The following is a 10,126-nucleotide window of genomic DNA, read 5'->3' as shown; positions in this document are numbered from 1 at the left end:
TGGTTTCATCGCCTCCAGTCTCCCTACCTTTTGCTTGAGAACTAGTTGGGCTAACACAGGCGTCCTTTCAAATAAGAGGACAAAGGTTCCGAAGTAGGACATCGAGATTAGAAGGAAGCGTTGGATTAGGTAATGGCCCTGAAGGTTCCGTTTGGCTCCTGGTGATGAAGACCTGGTACCTGGGAATCAGTTATACTGCTGCAATGCAGTAGGTGGACTGGCTTCTCGTCTCAGCTCAGAAATGACGACAGGATCCTCTCCCAAGTTCTTTAGCACGTTGGTTCTCTCTCCTGTTACAGAGATGTGACCTCCCTGACCCACCCTGTGGGCTGTGGAATAGAGCTAATTCTCACCACTAGGGCCAGCTCCAGCTCCTGCTTCCTCATGCCTCCTTGGCACCTTACTCGCGTGCCTTCCTTGGATCATCCAATGCAAGTTGCTACCCTTAACCAAATCCTGACTCTCCTTTAAGACTCTACCTAGACCTTTCTTCTCTATATAGACCCATCCCCAATGATTCCAGCTGGTGGTGTTGGCCTCTTCTTTCAACTTCTTCAAAGCTCATAGTTGGCCTTAGCCAACAGGCATATGAATCTTTTTGTTTTGTTTTGTTTTGTCTTGTTTTGTTTTTGTTTTTCAAGACAGGGTCTCTCTGTAGCCTTGGCTGTTCTGGAACTCACTCTGTAGATCTTGACTGGCCTCAAACTTGGAAATCCACCTGCCTCTGTTTCTGCTGTGTTTAAAGGCATGCACTACCACCAGCAGGCTTCCAGGCAGGAGGAGGGAGGTCGTTTCAAATTTTCTATGTATCAGAGGATGATCTTTAGCTTTGGATCCTATTGGTACAGAGTTGTCTCACAATAGGTAAAACTGGTAAAAAAAAAAAAAACGGCCAGTTCCTTACTTATGTACAATAGAAAAAGTGTTAGAGTTGAAAGAGAATGCTACCTTTCGTCTGCCACGTGGTGATGTGGGTGAGGGAAAGATGTCCTCCCCTTCTTACCCCTACCATCTGTGATGGGTGAGGGAGATGCCCCCCATCAGCTGCAGCATTTGGGAAAGTGGGCCCTGAACCTCACCGGGGCAGCACAGTAGAGCTGACCCTGATGACAGGGGTACAGGTGAACTGACCTCAAGAACGTGAGTGTGGGAGATCTGGCCATGTCCTCATCTGCCATGTGGTGGTGTGGGCGGACGGTAGATGTCCCCCTCTTCTGCTCCCCCATCCTCACCACCTAAGGTGGCAAAAGTTGACTCCGAGGTCTTAAGAGTTGGAGAGCTCTCCCTGCCCCTCACCAGCTGCAGCACTCTGGTGTAGGTGTGGGAGAGGAGACCCTGGGGACATGAATCCTAGAGAACTGGCCCCACCCCTTGCTCATGGCTGCAGGGGGTGAACTAGCCAGGGCAGGGCTGGAGAGCTCACCTGGTGGTGAGGACAAGGGAGAGCTGGCAGGCTGACCAACCATGCAACTACCCAGGCTCAGAACCAGGGCTATGTGTTAGCCTACCCCAGCATCCACCTCATCCATGATCTGCTGGAGCATGTGAAGAAGCCAGTCCTGTAGACCCAAAGCCGCAGGGTCTCCACAACACAGAACAACAACAGGCTATCCAAGAGCTGTTCCAGTGAGGGCCCAGCATTGATGGTGTAGCAGAAACCAGAGGCCTTGAACCAGACCAGTGACTCTTTGCCATGAACACTTGCCAGTTGTAGGGATAAGTCCCGCCCCTTAGGGGGCGTGTTCGCCTCGTGCTAATGTTTACCTATAAATCTGGCGAGCTTGCTCACATCTCGCTTCTGCAGGAATGGTGGTTCTGTAAGTCTATTTCTCCATTAAAGCTGTATATATTTTTACAATCTGTCTGCATTCGTTTATGCCATTACAGCCAGTGAGATATATGGATAAATGTTTACTATAGCATCTGCACTGTGGGATGGTTCACAAGTCAGGCCAGGGGCTGGAGATTAAAACACACACAGAGACGCGGGTCACTCTTGAAACAAGAATGCCAATGTTATTGTGTTCCAGGACAGGTTATATAGGGCTCTCCCTGACCAATGGCCATGCCCTAGCTCCAGGATTTTTCAGCTGCAAACCCACCAGAAACCACTCCCCTGTCATCAGGATCTCATGAGTGTCTTGTGCCCAGAGCAGCTGCAAGCACAGGAAAACAAGCTGTTTACTTCAGCAGACAAGGAAATTCAGACATAGAAAATTCAGGGTCTGAGGGTCTGTTGAGATCCAGTCCTGACATAAATTATCTTTTGGACCAGTGTAGAGGCGTGGGAATAATCGAGACACAGTTCACACAGCAATATCGGGAGTCAGGGTTCATTCAAATCCTGAAGATCACCTGTTTTTATTATCCAAACAGCTTTTATATCAAAAGGTAAACTGAAGGGGGAGTTCATTAGCATTCTGTTTCCGGGTTGGTGGGACTTAGGTCACATCCGAAACTATAGCTGCTCTGTCATGTAGACTGAATTAACACCTCTTTCCCAGGCGTCCTCCCAAAATTACAAAGGAGGGGGCTGGAGAGATGGCTCAGCGGTTAAGAGCACTGACTGCTCTTCCAGAGGACCCGGGTTCAAATCCCAGCACCCACATGGCAGCTCACAACTGTCTGAAAATGCAGTTCCATGAGATCTGACACCTTCACACCAATGCACACAAAATAAAGTTAAAAAAAAAGGAATGTAACCAAAATTACAAAGGAGCAGAGCAACATTAGCATATCCTGACCCTTTGTTTAGGATGTCAGTTTGTCTGCAAAGGCTAGGTGACTCTTCTATGTGGCAGGTGCAAACTGGCCTGAAAGTCTGGCCGCCATACAATGTAGAAATATGGCCCTACAATCCACTCCCCTTTATTAATTTTAATAGAGCCTGTGCTTCTGCAACAGTACAGATTGTCACATCTGCTTCAGGCAAAGACTTTTCCATTTACCCAAGTTTACTTGTCTTCAGAAAACAGGTGAGCTCCTGTCTTAGGCATCTGGGGAGGAGAAGTTTCAAACCTGTCTCTGACTGCTGGCCTCTGTGAAGAAAAGAAATTAAGGGAGAGAAACACCTTTGGGCTCTGTGATGGGGGAAGGTCATTGGTTAATAAAGAAACTGCCTTGGCCCATTTGATAGGCCAGCCCTTAGGTGGGTGGAGTAAACAGAATAGAATGCTGGGAGGAAGAGGAAGTGAGGTAAGACGCCTCAGACAGACCCCATTTCCTCTCCTCTCTGGGGCAGATGCGATGAAGCAAGCCGCCAGGTCAGACATGCTGAATCTTTCCCGGTAAGACTGGTGCTACACAGATTATTAGAGATGGGTTGCTTGAGATATGAGAATTAGCCAGTAAGGGCTAGAGCTAATGGGCCAAGCAGTGTTTAAAAGAATACAGTTTGTGTGTTGTTATTTCGGGGCATAAGCTAGCCAGGCAGTCAGGAGCTGGGCGGCAGGAATGCAGCCCTGCAGCTCCTACAACAACTCTGTGTCTTGGAGCCATATTTTCTTGTCAGGAGAAATCATAATCTTAAATGAATAATCATGCTCCTAAAGATTATAGTCTCCTATTTCAAGGAGAGGATGATTGCCTGAGTTGAAAATGTTTCTTCAGCTGGTCTAGAACACCTCTTAATTTTATACTGTATCAAAATCTATAACCCTTAACACATGCATAAATCCAATCATTGACAGGGCGTGTCAAACTTTTCTCAACATCTCATGAGCAGTTACAAACATTATCAGGTCAATACCATAATTCTAGAATGGGAATTAACAATAAATACACAATTAACCATATCCCAATTTTCATAAATCCACATTAATCAAAAGAGAAGAAAAGCTTTTCTGATGGATGAGAATACAGAGACGTTGCTGTTACCCAATACCAGTTCCAGTCTCTGAGTAGTAGTTAAACCCTTAGGCTGCCCCCCTCTTAAGTGAGTCTATCTCTTATTTTGAGTCTTTCTTTCCCTGAGGGGAAAGCTTAGGTCTTAGTTCTCAGGCCCAATATTTTAATCAAAATGAGATCTGTGTCCCAGAGACTAAAACAGTCAAATGTCCAGTCTGCATTCTAATTTGGCTCCAAAGCAAGCAGGATTCAGACTGCAAGCAAGAAGTTGTCATCGCGCAGCAGGGCTTCTGTGACCGTGTGTGTGTGTGTGTGTGTGTGTGTGTGTGTGTGTGTGTGTGTGTGTGTCCTGAGCGTCTGGAAGCAGCTCAGCATCCATCCCTCAGTGCAGCATGGCACCCTGCAGCTCAGAGTGGTAGCAGCAGGTTCCGCAGACCAGGCACTCCTCTCTGTGGGGGTGGGGAAGACTGGACCAAGGACTCCTCTCCAACTCCTCTATGGGGGCGTTTGCAGCTACAAAGTCACCAGGTCTGCCACTCCTTCACTGTGTATGCAGTCACCTCATCCAGCTTTATTTTCTTTCCGCAAAATGCACAAACACATCCTCGACCCCAAATCAATATAGGGTCGGGTCTTTTTATAATTCATTGCAAGGGCTTTTTCACTTCCCCTTAGCAAGGTCGCCTTGGTGTCGCCATGTCAGATCTGTCTGCAACTTTTATCCTCTTGAGTTGTTTCAAGAAACTATGAAAAATAAATAAATAAAAATAAATTTAAAAAATTGAAAAAAAAAGAAAAAAACGGAAGAAACTATGGCACTCTCCACAATTCCTTTTCATTATTAACCATGTATGCAGTCCTTCCATTGGAAGACCCTTTTATAAAATTTAGCAAAACATCCTTAGAGGGATCTTTAGCCATGATATTAGCAAAATACAGTTGTGCGAATAGCAACAATCAGCTGGGAAAAGATTATTTTTATTTCCTTTTTTTAAAACTTTTTATAAGATTTACTCATTTATTATGTATACAGTGTTCTATCTGCATGCATGCCTGCCCACCAGAAGAGGGCATCAGATCTCATTACAGATGGTTGTGAGTCACCATGTGGTTGCTGGGACTTGAACTCAGGACCTCTGGAAGAGCAACTCGTGCTCTTAACCTCTAAGCCATCTCTCCAGCCCTGAGAAAAGATTATTACTCTGGCTTTTTAATTGAGCAAACGCAATTGTCCAAGGATCACTACTTTAAAATTATTAATTAATCTGTTGCTTAGTTTAAGAAACATCGATCATAGTTCTCTGCCAAAATATCTCCTAGATTCCATCCTGCTCCTCTATATTAAACAAGCTACTGCTTTAAATTAAGAGTTCAATATCTTAATGGCAAAATGGGAAGGTGCAGTCATAAAAAGTGAACCATTTTTTACATAAAACTGCTGTAGGATAAGTTTTGTATTTAATATACACACTTGCCCTAGCTGAATTATAATTAATATACTCTCTCTGCTTGAGTATGCATCTGGCAGCTTCTGTAAGCTGTCTACTGGAATTTGACTCATTGCTCCCTTTAAGAATTTTACTTAGTGGCTCAAGGTCTCCCATAAGAATATTATAATTAAGGCTTTAGCCATTGTATATCTAATTAAAAGTTTGTAAACTATCTTCCTTTTAAGTTGCAAGTCTGTATAACTGGTAGGAAAATGGAAAAAGAAAGCATATTCTACTAATGATGCTGGCATAACTGGATGTCAACATGTAGAAGAATGAAAATAGATCTATATTTATCTCTAAGCACAAAATTCAAGTTTAAATGAATCGAAGACCTCGACATAAAACCAACAATCCTGAGCCTCACAGAAGAAAAGTTAGAAGTTCACTTGAATGCATTGGCACATCTCATATATACCCCAGTGGCACAGAAACCATCAGCCTATAGAATGAGAAAAGATCCTTACCAATCCACTCTAAAACTTACAAACTCAAGACATTGGTCATCAAATGAACAAATAATCCAATAAAAGGATATGGTACAGACTTAAACCGAAAACTCTCAACAGATTAACTTAAAATGACTGAAAGACACTTAAAAAAAAAAAGTTCAACATCCTTAGCCATTAGAGAAGTGCAAATCGAAACAACTCTGAGATTCCATCTTATCCCTGTAAAAATGACCAAGATTAAAAACACTGCTGACAATTTATTCTGAAGAGAATGTGGGGTAAAGAAAAACTCCATTGCTGGTGGGAGTGCAAAGTAGTAGCACAGCCACTTGGATTCTAGGATGGTGATTTCCCAGAAAATTAGGCAACAATCTACCTTAAGACTCAGCAATGCCACTGTTGGGCCTCCACACAAAAGATGCTCAACCAAACCATAAGGACACGTGCTCACCTATGTTCATAGCAGAATTATTTTGTCATAGCCGGAGTCTCTGAAAACAACGCAAATGCTCCCGTTTTACACAAATGAAAATGAGTTGAGATAGAAATCAGAGAAACCTCATCCTTTACCATAGCTACAAATACCATAAAATATCTTGGAGGAAATTTAACCAAACAAGTGAAAAAAACCTGTATGACAAGAACTTTAAATCTCTGAAGAAAGAAATTGAAGACATCAGAAAATGGAAAGATCTCCTATTCTCCTGTGAAGGTAGAACAAACACAGCAAAAATGACAATCTTACTGAAAGCAACCTACAGATTCAATGCAAATGCTCATTAAAATTACAGCAAAATTCTTCACAGACGTCAAAAGAATAATCCTCAACTTCATATGGAGAAAAAAAAAACTCAGGATAGTCTAATTAATCCTAAACAACTCTGTGCAATCAAGGAACTTCTGAATGTATCTCTGATTTTAAACTTCACTACAGAGCCATAGTACTGAAAACAGCTTGAAAACAGATATGAGGATGAAAGGAACTGATACCAATCCATCTTGAATCCCTATGCCTACAGACAGCAGATTTTTGACAAAGAAGCAAAATTGTGAAATGGAAAAAAGAAGCATATTTAACCGCTTATTTTTTTTTTCTGCTTGCTTTCCATGTCCTCAACAGCTCCCTTTTTTCTAGACCAGTCTGGCTAGGGGATCAATAGTGCTAGCCACAGTCACCGTCTGGCTGATGGCAATTCTGGCTGCTGCAGCGGTGACAGTAGCGGCCACTACAGTCACGGTGATCCTGAAGTCACAGCAGGGATGGCTCAGCACCAGCTGATTCACTGGGTTAGGTACCAGGCCTGGAACCCGAATCACAGCGGCAGTCATCTCGTTTGCCCAACAGCTGCTTAAATGACATGAAACTTAGGCCGGGCGATGGTGGCACACGCCTTTAATCCCAGCACTCGGGAGGCAGAGGCAGGCGGATCTCTGTGAGTTCGAGGCCATCCTGGTCTACAAGAGCTAGTGCCAGGACAGGTTCCAAAGCTACAGAGAAACCCTGTCTCGAAAAACAAAACAAAACAAAACAACAACAAAATGACATGAAACTTGAGAGCAGTTAAGGGCAGAATCACTCAAGGTATGGTTAGTTACAGACAGCTGTGTGAGAAGGCTTATTTTGGCTCCAGTTTAACTGCAAGGTATTTCCAAAGATACTTGTAGCATTCCGTTTTGCTCTGCCGTTAAACAAGGTAGAATCCTGCGCACCCAAGGGTCTGAAAACACAAACTGCCAGGTAAGTTCCACATACCAGTAACATTACTGTGTCCCCAATTAATGGGAATGACTGAATGTCCCACAGCCCAATCAATGGAAAGAAAGTACAGCTATAGGGGATTATCCAGGCCCACTGGCATCAGCACTGGTGGATTCCTGACTGGGGTCTATCGTACCTGTTGGCCGTGACTGATGGTACAAGCCCAACAGCCTTCCCAAGCTGCTCTCCAACCCCACAATCGTCAGTAAACAATCATTTAAGGAATTTGGGACTCTTCAAACTGCTTCTTGCTTTTTATTTGATGAAGTAATTTTTTGGGGTTTCCAAGGTGGCCTTGGGGGGGAGGTCTTGGTCCACAACATATCCTTAGGTTCAAGCCTTAAAGTCTAGATACCTTTAGAGTATATACACTGGCTTAGTTTAACAGTCTGTACAATGAAATGTCTCTCTTTAGTTTGCTCCTTCACAGTCAAACACTTCAAAGAAAACACAATCATATACATAATCCAGATTCTCTCTGTATATTCCACCTTTACACGGCTTATTTTTATATCTGTACTCCTTTATTCCCTACTTTTTCTGCACGTTTACTGTCTCTTCAAAGACTTTGTTTAAACCCAGCACCCTGTTTTTCCAGTAGTACCTGCAATTCCTTTACAAGAGCGACCTTGGAAGAATCTGCCCCATCCTTCACCCTCTCGCCCTTTCTTTATTACTTTCCTGCTGGCCAATCTTCCGGAGGGCTGGAGTCCCTCAGAGCATCCCTAGTTCCCGAGCCCAGCGGGGCCTCCACCTGTGGTGCCTGCACCACCTGGAACCGCTATCGGGCAAGGGTCTGGAGATTAAAGAACACATCCATCTTCAATTCACCCTCACCATCCATCCATCTGAGGGCGATCTCTCAGCGGTTCCTACTTCCCAATCTCGCTGGAGCCTCCACCTGGAGCGCCTGCACTACGGGGCGGTTCACGAGTCAGGCAAGGGGCTGGAGATTAAAACACACAGAGAGACATGGGTCACTCTTGAAACAAGAATGCCAATTTTATTGTGCTCTAGGGCAGCTTATATAGTGCTCTCCCTGGTCTAGGCATGATGGTGAAACTCCTTCTGACGAAATCCTGAGGCCCTCAGGCTAAGCCATCCAATGTGATTATTTTAATGAATAGTTTGATAGCAAACCACATTTGTAGCCAACTAGCTGTGGAGATAAGACGGAAACACTACTCAGTACTGATCACCATTCCCGCCCACTCATTCTGCGTGTGTAGCTGTCATTCATCCGTTTTGTTTTCTTATACGCTGTCTACTTCGAGCAGTAGTCCCACCTTATTTCCTTCTCAGAGAACCTGGCTCTTTCCATACAGCTGGCTTTGCTGTCAGAGCCCGCCTTACATTGTTTGCATTCTGATTGACAGTTTGTTCTCTGTCCCTAGACTTGAAGGACCATGGCTGCCCAGGCAAAAACCCATCTTCTCTATTGTGCTCCCGGCCTGTCTGGCTCACGTGAGATACTTAGTATACTAAATTCAATGAATGTGTAGCAGAAGTGGTAATACATTGTGTTTATCGTGGGCCAGAGGCATAGAACTTAACCAAGCCTTTTTTACTTTACAGTAGCCTTTGCCTGGGTTTATTTAGAGCTCACTCTGCAACTTTACACGTTTGATCATTGATCACAAAGCAACTTCATGAAATGGGGGAAATTAGGGTTCCTCTCAGCAAGGAGGTTTGGGGGAGTAAGTGGGCCCCAAGACTATCTCTTGATGACTAGAGTCAACCCTTCCCAACCCTCTCTCATACCCAACGTGCACTGTTGATACCCAGTGACAGGGGTATTGATAAGGCAAGAAGTCCAGACACCCACACAGCTACAGGCTCTGGTTCTATCTTCTTTACACTCTGAAGCCTGTATGCTGGCTCTTTTCACATAAAGAATAATCATTTCACGTATTGGGACCAGAAAGGTGACTCTATTATTATAGTACTTATTATGTTACTATTATTATTATCTGTTTATCTTCGCTTCTTTCCGAGATCTGCGAACCGTGGAAATGGTCAGACTATATAAAATCTCGTCTCTAATCACTTCCTTTTTAAATGGTGTTTTTAGATTTATTTGATTTCTGTGTGTCTGAGCATTTGCCTGTATGTATGTATGTACACCTTGTTTGTGCCTAGTAGCTGTAGGGGTCAGAAGAAAGTGTCAGATCCCCTAAATTTGGATTTACAGGTGCTTGTGAACCACCATGTTGGTATGGAAACCAAACCTGGGTCCTCTACAAGAGCAACAAGTGCTCTTAACTGCTGAACCACCTTCCCAGCCTCCATAATAGTTTTGTTTTATTTTATTTTATTGTTACAGGGTCTCTCTCTTGCTGTCCTGAAGTTTGCTAGGTAGACCAAGCAGACCTCAAACTCACAGAAATTCCCCTGCCTCTACCTCCCCAGTGCTGAGATTAAAGACTTATGCCACCATGCCCAGCCTGTACGGCATTCTTGAGGGACAAGATTTCACATGTGACTAGGAATCAGAGAAAAAAAATATAACAAAGTCTCACTCTATAGCTCACACTGGCCTTACTACGTAGCCACAAATGGTCTTGAATTCACAGTGATTT

Source organism: Microtus pennsylvanicus, chromosome 19 (assembly GCF_037038515.1).
Source record: "Microtus pennsylvanicus isolate mMicPen1 chromosome 19, mMicPen1.hap1, whole genome shotgun sequence".
In the NCBI taxonomy this organism is placed as follows: Eukaryota; Metazoa; Chordata; class Mammalia; order Rodentia; family Cricetidae; genus Microtus; species Microtus pennsylvanicus.
This window is presented reverse-complemented; position numbering follows the sequence as displayed.